We start from the raw sequence: 14,662 nt of genomic DNA, 5'->3' as shown, positions 1-14,662 counted from the left end.
TCAAATGGAACAGCAAATCATTAAAGACAGGAAACGTCAATCATATGTACACGATCTGCAATAGTCACCAACAATCCATTAACTCCAATCACCTATAGCTGAAATATTCTACTTATGAATTCTGTAATTGATGCAAACAACTCAGATCAACAGTATGCGAAGAATCCTGAAAGTATGATATGAACTTGTTACAAAGATTTATAACAGGAAAGCTACTGATGAATAAATATGAAACAACATGCAACCATAACAGATTATGAGAAACAAACCACACAAAGCAGAATTGTAATGGTACAATCAGCCAGTGTCCGTTGGAGCCGGGCCCAAAGCTTCCAATGGCGCACTGCCGTAAACTACTTCAGACGCACGGAGAAATTAACACCGAGATATTATATTAACGCATCAATGAGAGTACAAAACTAAGTCTCAAAGAGACTCAATAGTCTGAGTTCAACTGATAATAAAATTCATGAACAGAAAGTAAAGATACAAAAGTAGTCCCCTAGTTTCAATGCTACCCTCCTTTTATACAATTAACGGCGGAGTTCATCGGTCGACAAAACGATTGATCGTAGATCCGCTAAACTGTTAACGCTTTCCTTTACTTGGCCTGTAATTCCGAACTGGCAGTCCTTCATCTCATTTCGGACTGATCTCCCTTGATTTACTCGACCTGGTCTGAACCTTATTTAGAATTGGAGGGACAACCATTATCTTCTCATCAAATCCTCGTTTCGCATTGCGCCTTCCTGCTTTTACCTTTTCCTGCGTAGAGAAGACAACTGTTAGTGATTGGATCATTTTAGACTCGTTGTCTTTGCATTTTCCCTACTTTATAATAAAGAAAAGATTACAACTATTGCTTAAAACATCACTAAATCATTTATTAAAACATACCTTCCCAATGCTCTACATGGGTCAGTTTCACAATGCCCATATGTGAGTGCAGCAGTTCATGGGCTTACAAAGATTGTTGATATGCTTGTACTTAATAGTTAGGTGGCAATCTGCCCACGCTGCCATATGGAAAGAAATCATCACTTATTGTACCTCCTCCATCAATTTTTCACAATTGTGAATGGCTATTATTGAGGGTTGTCGAAGGCCATTTTTAGGGTGGGTTGGATAATGCAGGGGTTGCAGTCCATGAAGAAGAGGATGAAGGAGCTGCAGCCAATAAGGGTTAAGACCTTGACACTTCTGGTGGGTTGGATAATGCAGGGGGTGCAGTCCATGAAGAAGAGGATGAAGGAGCTGCAGCCAATATGGGTTAAGTCCTTGACACTTATGGAGTTGAAAAAAAAAATGGCGAGGTTGTAGTGGTCGATGATACAGAAGTGAGAGGAGACAATGACGCTGAGGTAGGATGAGATGTAGAAGATTTGAAGCTCCCTACAGATGTCTAAGATGAAAATGTTGCAGATACAACTCATAATGTCATTAGTTACGCCATCACCACGTATTCCAGTAATTCAAATATGGATACAGAAAATATTTTCTTGCTGGTGAGAATGCAGCTGCTAGTAACATTAATATGGCGATGCAACTGTGAAATCAACAACTTGGTATTAAGAATTTCACTCCATTAAAAGTTAAAATATTTGTTTTTGGATCTTTACATGGGCAACCGTACATACCTCCCTACATGTGTTTCTGCACTATGGTCTTCTTATCAATAGAGGGAGGCTGGAGTGAGACTGCTAGCTCAAATGTCAGAGGTCCATGAGATTTGGTATTTAAGCTTTTTCTAGACTAGCTTACAAAGCCACAACAGATGGGAAGTTAGCTTACAAAGCCACAAAAAATGGGAAGTTTAGTGAAGCATTAAGTTTATTTCTTAAAAAATTTCACGCAATTCCAGTTATTGATGTAGATTCCTTTAGGAGGTTGAGAAGGTGAAGAAATTAATTGGAATTGCTAAAGAATATGTTCTGGGTCTTCAAGTGGGGGTCAAGAGAAAGTTAAGGATCATATTATCGAACAAAAAGGGTGTGCAACCTATTTTACTCATTGCAACATTCAAAAAGTCCATTTGAGGTTGGCTTTGTTGAATACCATAGGCGTTTGCTAGGGAAATTCAGTACAACTGCTAACTTGGCTTGATAACTGCTGGAAACTGAGCTTGTTGCAAACCATGCAACAAAGGCCCAACAAGTTCTGCAGGCATGTGGGAGGTAGTAGAAAGATGCTAAAAACACTAAATTATGACTTCAAAAATCCTTTTGTTGTTTTTGGAGCAACTTTTACACCTCTATACCGTGGTCAGAAGTATGTGTCCTTTCCACATTGTACACCACAATTTATTCCAATCATAAAGGGAAATCTATGTGCTATATGTGAGCTTGCAGTTTTGTTCTGTGTCTTTGGATGCAGTTTAAGAGAAAGGAAGTTAAGGATGATATTGTTCAATAGAAAGATCTTGCAGTTTATTTTAGTCATAGCAACCTTCACAAATTCCGTTTGAGGTTGGATTTTCTGAATACCATGGGTGTTTGTTATAAGGGATGGAGTTTTAGTACAACAGCTAACTTTGCTTGATGACTATTGGAAAGTGAACCCGTGCAAACCATTCAACGAAGGTACAACAAGTTTTGTAGGCATGCGAAAGGAAGCTGCAGGATGCCAAAAAATGTAATTATGATTTTGACTTCAGAAAGCCTTTTGTTGGTGGTGCAACAACTTTTACACCTATATACCACGGTCAATCAGAAGGATGTGTCTTATCCATATTATACAACATGCTTTGTTCCAGTCATACAAGGAAATACCTGCCCTATATGTGAGCTTTCAATTGTGGGTTCTGATGCTTCTGCGTGTTGAATGTGCATCTTTATTTCAAGAAATTTCATTACCCATGCATATTTCCATATCAATATTGCACTCTCTACCTTTGAGAGCCACGTTGAGAGATATGGAAGGACAATCACTAACAAGTCTTGGACAGACTTGAGGGTCTTCTTAAGAGACTGGAGGAGGCTGTTTATTGATCACTGAAGTGACAGTAGAAGTAAAAATTTCCATGTTTTTTAATTGTTTACAATTTGAAATTTCAGTCTATGTTTTTTCTTCCCTTTCTCAGTCTCAGACAATGAAAAGTGTCAGTAATTTAGCTTTAGATCTGGAGAATTTTTTATAGACCCCCCTGGGTGTTTATCCTATATTTGTCATGCAAGTGTTCTAGTGGTTTGTCTGAGTAGAAACCGACACTAGGGTCTTATTATTCAACATCAGAAAGAAATGCAATTGTTTGCATTCTTTTTCATTTGTAGGTACTATCAGAATCAGAACTGGTCAAATCGCCCCATTGGACTAGGCATGGTATTGAACCATCGTGTTGACTAGACTAGTACCTAACCAATACAAACTAGCCCTAATTGGCTGGACCAAGAGACTTAAATTTTTATGAAATTTCTGAATGAATTTTCTTGTACATGCACAACAGAGTTGGTTTATTCTTTTGATGATGACTATAGATGCAAAGTAAACATTTGTGAATTTTTCTTAATGCCTGGAAATAACAATCCTCTCTTAATTATGACTCAAAATTTATAACTCTGAAGTTTTTATGTGTTTGTGTTGTAACACTTTTTGGTTTTGATTAGATAGAATATTTCAAAAAATGTTAAGTTAGGATATGGACATAACAATAGTGAATAAAATGTTAGTTTAAAAAATATCTTGATGATGATGTCCATATCAAATAAAATGTTAGGTAGATGCTCTAAAAATCAAGGCAAAATGAAAATGTTAGGTAGAAAGAAAACAAATAAACTCTGAAAGTGAGCAAGTCTAAATGCTACTATATTTCTGCAAAATAATGGTTGTGTGCAACTTGTTTTAAATTCCACAACCCATGACATTCAAACTGTTTAATCTTGACTGCTTCATGCTTTAAATTTGATGTTATAGTTAGAGAATAAGGATCTGGCCAAACTGTTTAATCTTGGCAGATCGGTAGTTAGGTAGAGAATAATAAGGTGATCATCAGTTTAATCTGAGGCCTTGGAGGCTATAAGGGTAGAATTAGATAGTTTGTTTTTGTTTAAAAAGAAGAAAGTAATAGGGTTTTCTAGCTTAAATGCACCCATTAAGTGAAGAAAAAATGATAGGATAAGCAAGGAGTAAGTAGAGAAAGGTTGTAGAAGTTTAATGGTTGATTGGACAAAATGTACATTTATCATGTTTCTATGCTCATGAGGCAGTTACACGAAGAAAATGAAGGTTTACAAAGTCAATTTATTAACCTCCCTCATCCTTATTCATTCATATATTTACTAGTTTTCCCTTCATACATTCATATTCATTTTTCATTAAAAACCCGTTTTTCTATGGTAAAAACCCTTTTTACCATGTAAATTCCCTTTTTATCTGAAAACCCATAAAAATACCTTTACCCTAAGTATAAATGCTATATGAAAAATCAAATCAATTCATAAAAAACATTATACTTAGTGTTATTCCTCTTTTCCGCTTATATTTCATATATTTTTCCTTTTCCCACTCATATTCCATATTAACATTAATTTATGTTATTAAATCCTTAAAATTCCCCTTTCCCGTATAATATAACTCGTTTAATATAATAACCCGAAAATCCTTAGTTTTTGTTTAAAAACTATGTATTATACAAAAATATCGCATCGGCAGGCCCGCAGGCCTTTAAACATGCATATACCATAGTTTTATTAATAAAACTATGTATTAACATATCGCATCGCAATATCGATGGATTCGAAACTTTTCCATATAAATAACGCTCCCCGCATTGCAAACTCCGATTGCGATATGCGATGGGAAGCCTGGACCCGACCCAGATATATATTACAGTTTATACAATTTCGCATCCGCTCTCCATCGTAGTCCTGCTATTGTATAACCTTTCACCTTTTCGATATCCGATCTCCGATTGCAATAGACCCGGACCCGACCATATATCTATATCTATATCTATATATATATATATATATATTTATATTTATATATATATATATATATATATATATATATATATATATATATATCAGTTTAATGCTATATCACATTTGTTCTCATCGCAAGTCTCGACCAAAGCCTTTCCCCTTGCCATACTGCGATAGCGATATGTGATATTAGCCTGGATCCGATATGATTATCAACCCGGGTTAATAAAATTTCAAATCCGCCATTATGTGTTTTGTAAAGAATTTCTATTATAAATCGTTTTTCGTTTTAAATGTAGAAATCACCCGAAACCTCCATTTTAACTGCTAATCACGTTTTAACCCATAATTAAGCGATTCCCGCCTTGATTAATCCCTTCGTACTCTTTCTTTTGCACTGTTCATCTTCGTCCGATAGTTCAAAAGAAGACTGTTTTACTGTTTTAACACCATTTTGCTGTATTTGCCTGTTTTATACAATGTGACCTCCATAATGCCTTTGTGGCCATTAAACCATGGTTTCACCCTCCGATATGCCCCAAACTCCTTCCTATACCCTTTCAAGCTCACATAAGGCCATTTAAGACCTCCTCTGTCACCATATTTTTCTTAATGAGTTCTATGTTTTGCAGTTGAAGACTGTTGTTCCAGGTTTATTAACAAAAATCCTGAGTAATAGCTTGAAGACAAATATGAGCGATTTACTATGAAAAACATAGTGAAAACCCCAAATGTGTGGTAAAGGTAGAATGGAGCACAGTAAAAGTGACTCAACAGGTCAAAGCATATTAAACAGAGTTTAAAGCAGTAATAGGTAAAAGAGTTAAATGAAGAAATCTACCAGCGTAGAGGATAGAAACAACACAGTAGCATAAGGGGAAAAATATTAGTCAAACAAAGCTAGCACAACCTGAATAAAGTGGGTAACAAGAAGTAGTTCAAACAGCAAACCCTATCTTCTTGCCATGAAGATATTTTTTTTCCTAAAAACCTTAATTTGTTTTAGGATCTTTTCTTAAGTTTTATTGTTGTATAAATAACTCTTTTCTAGAGTAGAAAATTTGTTTGGAGTTGAAGATTCATAGTTTATTGCCTGTAAAGTCTTGACTGTTAGTTCTACTTTGAACCTGGAAGTCACCTTTGAAGGAAGCTTTTGTAGACACTTGATGTACTTAGTCTTTTTGGGGCCTTAATACAAAACAGAAGATTCTAAATCTGGTTTTACATAGTTTTGTGTTATCTTGTAAGTTTTTCTAGTTTTCAATCATTATGTTTTTCTTCATATACTTATGACTTACAAAGATATCTAGGTAGGAACAATTAGAGTTTCAATTGATTCCTATAAGCTCCTAAAGTGATCATCTATTAAGATATTGGATTAATGCAACTGTCTGTGTAGCTAATCCCCTCTAATCAATAAATCATCAGTATGTTGTGTAAGCTTAAGTATACTGCCTTGAATCTTTTGATTGTAGTTCAGAAGGTATTCCAACTTATGATTGTTCTGTTTTACAGTCTGGAAACTGTGATAATCATATTTTTTGTTGTCTTCTACTCACCACTATTTTGATCTATGTCACTGTGTAATGCTTTATAGCAGCCATTTACTGAAGTATTAATATAACCCAAAGGATTAATTACTTCAATCCTACATCTTTCTTCCTTCATTGGTCTTCCAAAATTAAAACCAAAAACCCTCAAAACAATTATTTTAGATGCTCTGGCTTTGGTAGCTTGACCTACTACTATTTCAGAGGTACAACATCAGACCAGCACCATTGCTGAGGATTCGAATTTCATTTAAGTTTCCCTTGGGACAACGATATTCATTCATTCTTTTCCTTTAAAGGTGATTAAAGGTTTAGAAAGGTTAAAATCATTCACCTTGGCGACTCCACACTCCCAAGCTGGCACCTTATAAACATACCAGATCTCGTTTAGAAGCTGACATAGTTAAACCTTTGTCAGATCCTGAAAGGCTTCTGAGAAAAGCCAGTTCTAAAAGGGGACACCATCGATCATCTTCTTCTTCCTCTTCAGTCCTACAATCTGAAGAAGTAGAATCATTTGACCCCTATAGTAATATCCCATCTGATCCTGATTACTCCCATTTATCACCTAGGGTTGTTGAACTTCTAAACAGAGGAGTTGATTTTAAGTCAGCATACCTTATTCATTCATTAGAATCTCATCCAATACCCACACTACCTCCAATATCACCTAAAACTAAATCTGAGTTGGGTGTTAATCTACCAGAATATAAACCCACATATTTCTTTTCTTGCTGAAGCAAGATTCATACCTTTTTAATCATTAAAACAGAAAAATATTTACATAGAATACAACCATCCACATGGTAATAAGGATTTTAAAAAAACCCTACTTTCAAAAAAACCTAGGGTCACGAATTAAGCGTTAAAACTCCGTCCCTAATCCACAAATCTACACCACCCAAAAAGGAAATAAGTACGAAGGCCACATAAGAAACCCGACCAATCTAAAAAAGGAGGAGAAAGTCTGATACATTTCACCTTCAGAACACATAGCTTCCACCAACTGTAGCTGAGTACCTCGCAGAGCCAAGGCTCCTGCCAAAAAACTGTTTGGAAGCATCATTGATCACGACAGATTCCTGACCGTCGATCCCCCCGAATTGATCCAACAGTGGAGATGGATATCACGCCGTCTAGAAGACTTCCCTTTAACCATGAGGCCCCATAGACATGCACGATAAATCACAGCCGTAGATCCACCGAACTTGATCCTACGGCAGAGGAACATATCGCTCTGAGCTAAGGAGCTGTTGTTTAACGCGCGATAAGGGTGGAGAAAAAAACCACCCCATAGCCACGTGTCACCCGAGGAGTGTGATCGTACCCAAATTTTTAAAACCACTTTCCACCCGAGAGGCCCCCGATATGCCAGAAACCACTCCACTAGTGGAAATGCAACGTTTGACAGTGTATTAGGAATATTCGTTTCACCTTTGGAATCTGGGTTCTGGTAGCAACCACTTTCGCTTTTGCCGCCGTATGAGAGCCTGAGCAACGTACTACCCCTTCCCTCCAAACAACTACTCTGGTAGCAGACTCCTCCTGGCAACATAAGAATAAGCGAGAAAGGTAAAACTTGCATCTCATAAATCAACCAAATTATTGGGCAGAGCTTCCATTGTTTTGGTGCGGTACACCATCATATCCTTGACTGCTTGGGTGTCACACTGATCCATGAAATTATCCTGAGGCAACCTATGCCCGCTCATCGAAACCCTATACCCGGTACATTTCACACCTTAATTAGATAGTAGATCAACAAGTTTATTGGCCTTCCTTCGTACATGGTTAAAATTGACCATGCGTAGGCCTCTGAGGTGGATCTAGATCCTTTGGAAGACCTGGATCAACCTCCAGTGTTTAGAAACCTTCTCTGGCTCCGAGCCCCAACTAATTTTTTTGACTGTGTTAATAATAATCTCAGAGTCAGCTTCGATAATAACATTTTGCTGTTTATCTTGCACCAGGAGATCTAAGCACTACTCCATAGCCATGGATTCTGCCATGTTGTTTGTAGCTCTACCTAAATGTCCATGGAAGATGGAAAGGATGTTACCAGTGTCGTCCCTTAACACCCCTCCAAATCTCGCACTGCCCGGGTTGCCTTTAGAAGCCCCATCTATGTTATATTTCAGAAAGCCCAAAGGGGGAGGATGCGAAAATTCTTGCTTAAAAACCATATCCAAAATTCTTCTGTTCAGGCCCTGTGACATAAGCCCCTGCATACCCAATAGTTCCAGAATATTCAAGTCAGCATCTGAGGGTTTATTTTTAGGGGTGTTTCGCACTATGGTACCCAGAGTCTCTTTAAGTTGAGTCAAAGTCTGCTTCAAAAGATACTGAAGGGATCTTTTTTCATTTCTAAAAATTATCTTATTCCTTTCTTTCCAGACATTCCAAATAGTGAAGCTAGGGGTAAGAGCCCATACAGTACCAAGAATTTCGTTATTTGAGAAATTATTTCTCCACCTGGTTAGGGTGTTGAAGATGCACCCTCTGTCCCTGTCACTCCTTTGGAAGATGTTAGCAAAATAATCCCACAAACTGGAGGTAAAGATACAATTATTGAGGAGGTGTTCCATTGTTTCATCCTAGGCTTCACAGAGCAGGCATCTGGAAGGCCCCAGCACACCCCTTTTTCTTATGTTATCCCAGGTCAGAATTCTCTTATGATAAACTAGCCACATGAAGAGTTTAATCTTCATCCAGCCTTGATGCCTCCACAGATTCTTCCATATTCTATCCGGAGCAAGAGAGTCTATCTCGAGGATTTTGTGCTTAGCTTCCTTAAGATTAAAGGTACCCTCATTGTTGTTACCCCACCTCAATTGGTCATGCCCCCTAGTAACTAAGATCTTCCTTTGTTCCAGTATCTGCATAAGAGCCTCAAATTTAGTTTTCAAGGGGTTATCATCCTCATAAATCATATTTCTCCACCTTCTCCATTTGATTTCATTATTATTTTGGTCCCAAAAAGCTTTGACCTGTGATAACCGCTTGAAATCTGTCTCTCTTTTGAGGTCTAGAAATTGCTCATTTAGCAATATTGGTTCGTGTTGCCATTTATCTTCCCAAAAAAGTGCTAAACCCCCCTCTCTGATTTCCCAGAAGCTATTATTTTGAACTAAGGCTCTGTTCTCCCAGGCCTTATTCCATATGTGTGAGCCCTTTATATTTCCAGACATCCTTATATGCTCATTTTTGTCCCAAGTACTGGCATATTTTTCTATCCAGATACTAGCCCACTGGGCCTTTGGTTCTTTGACCCATATCCACCATAACTTAGCTCCTAAAGCCCTGCTTAGAACTTCTGGATCATCCAAACCCAGACCTCCTTGAATTTTGGGTTTGCAAATCTTTTCCCAAGCAACTAAGGCCCATTTCTTTTTTTCTCCCCTTTCCCCAGAGGAAGTCTCTTTGAATAGTTCTGAATTGTTGTAATACTCCTTTTGGTACAGGGAGTGCTGAAAGCATAAAAACTGGGATAGATTGAAGAACAACCTTTGTAAGCACCAACCTGCCCGCCAAGTTTAAAGATTTGATGGTCCAATTCCTGATTTTATCCTGCATCTTATTAATCACCGGTTCCCAGATTCTCTTATGAAGAGGTTTAGCAGTAAGGGGGGCTCCCAAATAATTTGAAGGAAGAGAATCTCTTTGAAAGCCTAGAATTCTGGAGATATTCCTTTTTATAGTAATATCAATATTAAAGAAAAAGATTTTAGATTTAAAAAGATTAACCTCCATACCTGTGGCCAAAACAAATTCCTTTAGAAGTTGTTTGTATGCCAAAGCTTCTTTGACTGTATGAACTCCCTACAACATGGTATCATCCACAAATTGTTGATGAGTCAAAGTCTGTCCATTCTCAGAAAGTTGAAGACCCTTGATTTTGCCTTCTGCTTTTGCTTGCTTAATCGATCTACCAAGACCTTCCATCATGAGTATAAAGAGAAAGGGAGAGAGTGGATCTCCCTGCCTAAGGCCTCTTGAGGGAATAAAAATCTCTGAGGGAGAGCCATTTACCAAAATTGAAAAGCTAGAAGAAGTTACCAAAGCCATGACCCATCTAACCCAATTATGATCAAACCCAAAAGCAAAAAGAATCCTCTTGTTATAGGTCCAGTTCAACTTATCATAGGCTTTAGCTATGTCAACCTTCTTGTTGCTAGTCAGAGAGTGCACCACCTCCTGTGCTTGAATGATGCTTTTGAGAATTTTTCTACCTTCCACATAGCCAGATTGCTCCCCAGAGACTAGGGTGGGGAGAAGAGGTTTGAGTCTATTAGCTACAGCCTTAGGTATAATCTTGTAAACCACATTTCACAATGCTATGGGCCGAAACTTATCAGGAGTAAGAGCATTATCTTGTTTAGGGATCAGGGAAATGAAGGAGGTGTTGAGGGCCTTCAGGATCGTTCTATTCCCCCTGGAACCTTCTACAACATTCAGAATATCTTGTTTAACAATATTCCACCATGCTTTAAAGAAGTCCACATTAAAACCATCCCAACCTGGTGCTTTACCATTTTGCATTTCCTTGATGACTTCACTGATTTCCTCTATAGTTACTGGCTTGTTGAGATTAAGATTATCCTCTCTGGACACTAGTCTTGGTATATGTCTTATAATATCCTTAATGAAAGGCTCTCTGTTTGGAATGCTTTCTTGTGCAATCCCCTTAAAGTGTTGAACTAAAACAACTTCAATTTCTTCATGGGTACTGACTATGTGCCCTTCCTCATCCTTAATCAAGGAAATGCTATTATGAGCCCGGTTTGCCAAGGTAGACCTATGGAAAAATATAGTGTTTCTTTCCCCTTCCTTTAGCCATTGCACTCTATATTTTTGTCTCTAGAATATTTCCTCTTGTTTGCATAAGTTCTCCCACTCGTGCTGAAGAATGGTGGCTCTATAATTACTAATTTTATCAAATCCAGCCTTGATAAGGGATTGGTTGATTATCTGCAGTTTGCTTTCAATAGCTTTTTTCCCTTCAAAAATATTGCCAAACTCTTTCTTGTTCCATTCTTTAAGCTTGAGCTTTATATGTTTTAGTCTTTTGTGAAGAAGGAACATATTTGTACCTTGAATATGCAGATCCTCAGACCACCAACTTGAAATATTGTTGATAAAATCTGGATGGGTGAGCCAGATATTCTCAAATCTGAAAGGTCTATTCCTGGGAGTACCAATGCCCCTGATCTCTAGTTGAATTGGCCAGTGATCAGAGCCGCCAAAGGGCAGAATCCTTGCTTCCATTCCAGTGTCATTGAGTATAAGGTCCTTTGATATGATGAATCTATCTAACTTTGAGGCCACCAGAGACCCTCCTCCTCTCCTATTGTTCCAAGTAAAGTTACCATTACTTGTATCAATGTCAACCAGTTTCATAGTGTCCAAGAAAGATTGAAAAGCTAAGGCATCTTTGGTAAGAGCTTTGGTGCCCCCCTTTTTCTCCGATAGTGATTTGATCATGTTGAAGTCCCCACCCAAAATCCATGGAATCCTAGCATATCTCTCTCTGAGATCCATGAGGGAGTCAAGGAGTCTCAATTTGTCATCCATTTTCTGAGGGCCATAAGCATTCGTTACCAGATAGATCTCCCTATCCCCCACAGGTTGCATTACCAATGATAGATAATTTCTGGAGGCTTCAGCATCTATTATACCAATCTTTAGGGGATTCCAAAGAGTAAGAATGCCACCTGTTGTATTTTCTGCCTTGACTTCTAGAAACTCAAAACGACTGAGCCATTTACTATGAATTTCTTTAATTTTTTGTATAGAACATTTAGTTTCCTGGATAAATATAATATCCGGAGCTTCTTGTTTCATTCTGTTACTAAGTAATCTTTGCTTCCTTTTACTACCTAGACCCCTGATGTTCCAAGAAGTAAACTTCATCATTAAATTAGTGAAAGAGTAATTGGTTAGGTCTTTCATCTTACCCGAATCTATCATTAGCTTTCCACACTCCATCAGCAGCTCATTCTAATTTTTTCCACCTCTTTTCTTTCCTGGGCCTCAAGGTGCTAATCTTCGTGTGATTTTTATAGTTTTCACACCTTCGTTGCCATGTTTTGCTGTGTTGCCTAGCCTTTCCACCCTACTAGCTTGGGTTTTACATAAGTACAGCTGCTGTACTTGAGAGAACTCTTCTTGAGGTAATGAATCTAACCCTCCCATGGTTCCCTGTTTCAAGAACCCTTCCAAATCTAGGTGCTCTCTATGTAAAATCTCCTTCAGCTCCTGATCCTCCATTTCCATTTTACTTGGGGTCATTTCCTAGTCCATATCCAGTTCTACATTACTCATCATGGCCTCTTTCTATATGTTGTTGTTCTTTGGTTGGTCTTTGTCCTCCTCTGCCTCCTTATCCTCTGGATTTACCTTTGTGCCTTGATCTACTTTTATTGCCACTTCCTCCCCCTCAAGAACCTAGAACCTATTCTGCGTAACTTGAGGCCCTTCGGCTTGATGTTGCCTAAGACCCCTTTTGCCGCCTTTTCCTCTATGGCTCAATTTTTTAAAGCTCTCCGAATCTTTCATAGTGGAAGCTCTACTCTTATTCTCACTTTTACTGAGAGGGAAATCTCTGAACAAGTGTCCATGCTCATGACATCTGCGACATCTAAATGGAAATGTTCATAATCTACTATTTGCACCCATTCATCATCCAAAACTTCCAAGATCAACTCATCCGGTAGAGCTCTGGAGAGATCCATTTCCACATAGATTCATGAAAAGGAAGTATATTTTCCTCTTCTAGTGACTTCGGAGGCCTTGACAAAACGTCCTAGTTTATTACCTATAGTTGTTAACGATTCTATTTGCCAGTAGTCAAGACGAAGGGAGTAAAGTCTTTTCCAAACCAGATGATGAGCCCCAAATTTGGTAACATTTTGGGCTCATTTGGCCTAACTACCTCTACTCAATCCTTCATTTTTCATAACTTATGCATCATTTTTTAGTATATTTATGTCATTTGTACGAATAAGGGCAGTCACTATTCCTAGGTGGCTAACACGTGTTCATTTCAGGTTTTTTGACACATGATTGGAACAAAACTGAGCAGATAAAGACAGAATACAGCCAAGATGGGGTTGACGATTCGTAGGAGGGTTGTCCACAGCATTAAATGACCTTCCTCGGGATCTTCACCCCCAACTCCTAGCTCCAACAGCCACCACAACCGGATTTAAAGACAGCCAAATGGATTTTGAGGAAGCAGCAGTTCACTCTTAGTTTGGTCAGCCAAGCCCCACTGATTTAGGAGGCTAGCTTGGGGCCTTGAGATGTATAAATGATAGGGCTTTAGCCTTCGAAAAGGATTTTTGAAACCTTGTTGCACATTCTGGACTACGAGCTGCTAGCTCTCTTTTGCTCTTTTGTAGCCATTATAGGCATGTTATTTGACTTATGATTATTATCTTTTAATGGAAAGCAGGCAGATTTGAGTTCAGTTCTGAGTTCTTAAAGGAGCCATAGCTCTCGGGGTTGGGCCCAACGTGAGAGCCTAAGGCCTCCTTCCTTTGTATTGTTATCTTTCTTTCAGCATTATGGTTTTTATCTACATGCATTTGAAACACAGTTGTTGAATCAGATTTCTTGGTGTGGTTAAGTAGGTCATTGGTAGAAGATAGAGTTGCTTTAGCTGTTTAGAATAAATTGAAGAGATTAGAGTTGATAAAGGTTCCAGAAAAGGGTTGCTTTCACACTCATTTTCACCTCTTTCTAGGGGCTGCAATTGCAGACAGTGCTGCCCACCAAAACCATTGGTTTACACGTTCATGCAATCTGTGGTGTAATATTTTCGTTTGTAGAAGTGTCCATGCGTTCAGATCTCTTGGAATGTTTCTTTGTTTCAGTACCATGCATGATTCTCCTTAGAAATAATGTAGTTGTTCATTGGTTTTAAATAAACAGTTAGAATAAGTTAATAATATTTCGGTTATGTGCAGGACGTGGATGATTTGTTTCGTTTACACTGTGCAGTGCTACTCCCTCACTCTCTTGTCCTTCTAAGCCGTACCTAGGCTGACTACTCATCTCCCAATTAGACCCCTTGTCTCGACTATTCTATTACCCTCGTTATTCTACCTTCTTCGGCCTTCCATTCCCTATGCCCTCTTCAAGACAACCTAGCTTTGTACACCCCCTCTTCATCTCATCTCTCTGTCCCTAATT

Source organism: Pinus tabuliformis, chromosome 1_2 (assembly GCF_031772625.1).
Source record: "Pinus tabuliformis cultivar Carrire ecotype Pingquan chromosome 1_2, CPIR1, whole genome shotgun sequence".
NCBI lineage: Eukaryota > Viridiplantae > Streptophyta > Pinopsida > Pinales > Pinaceae > Pinus > Pinus tabuliformis.
Note: the sequence above shows the minus strand (reverse complement) of the source record.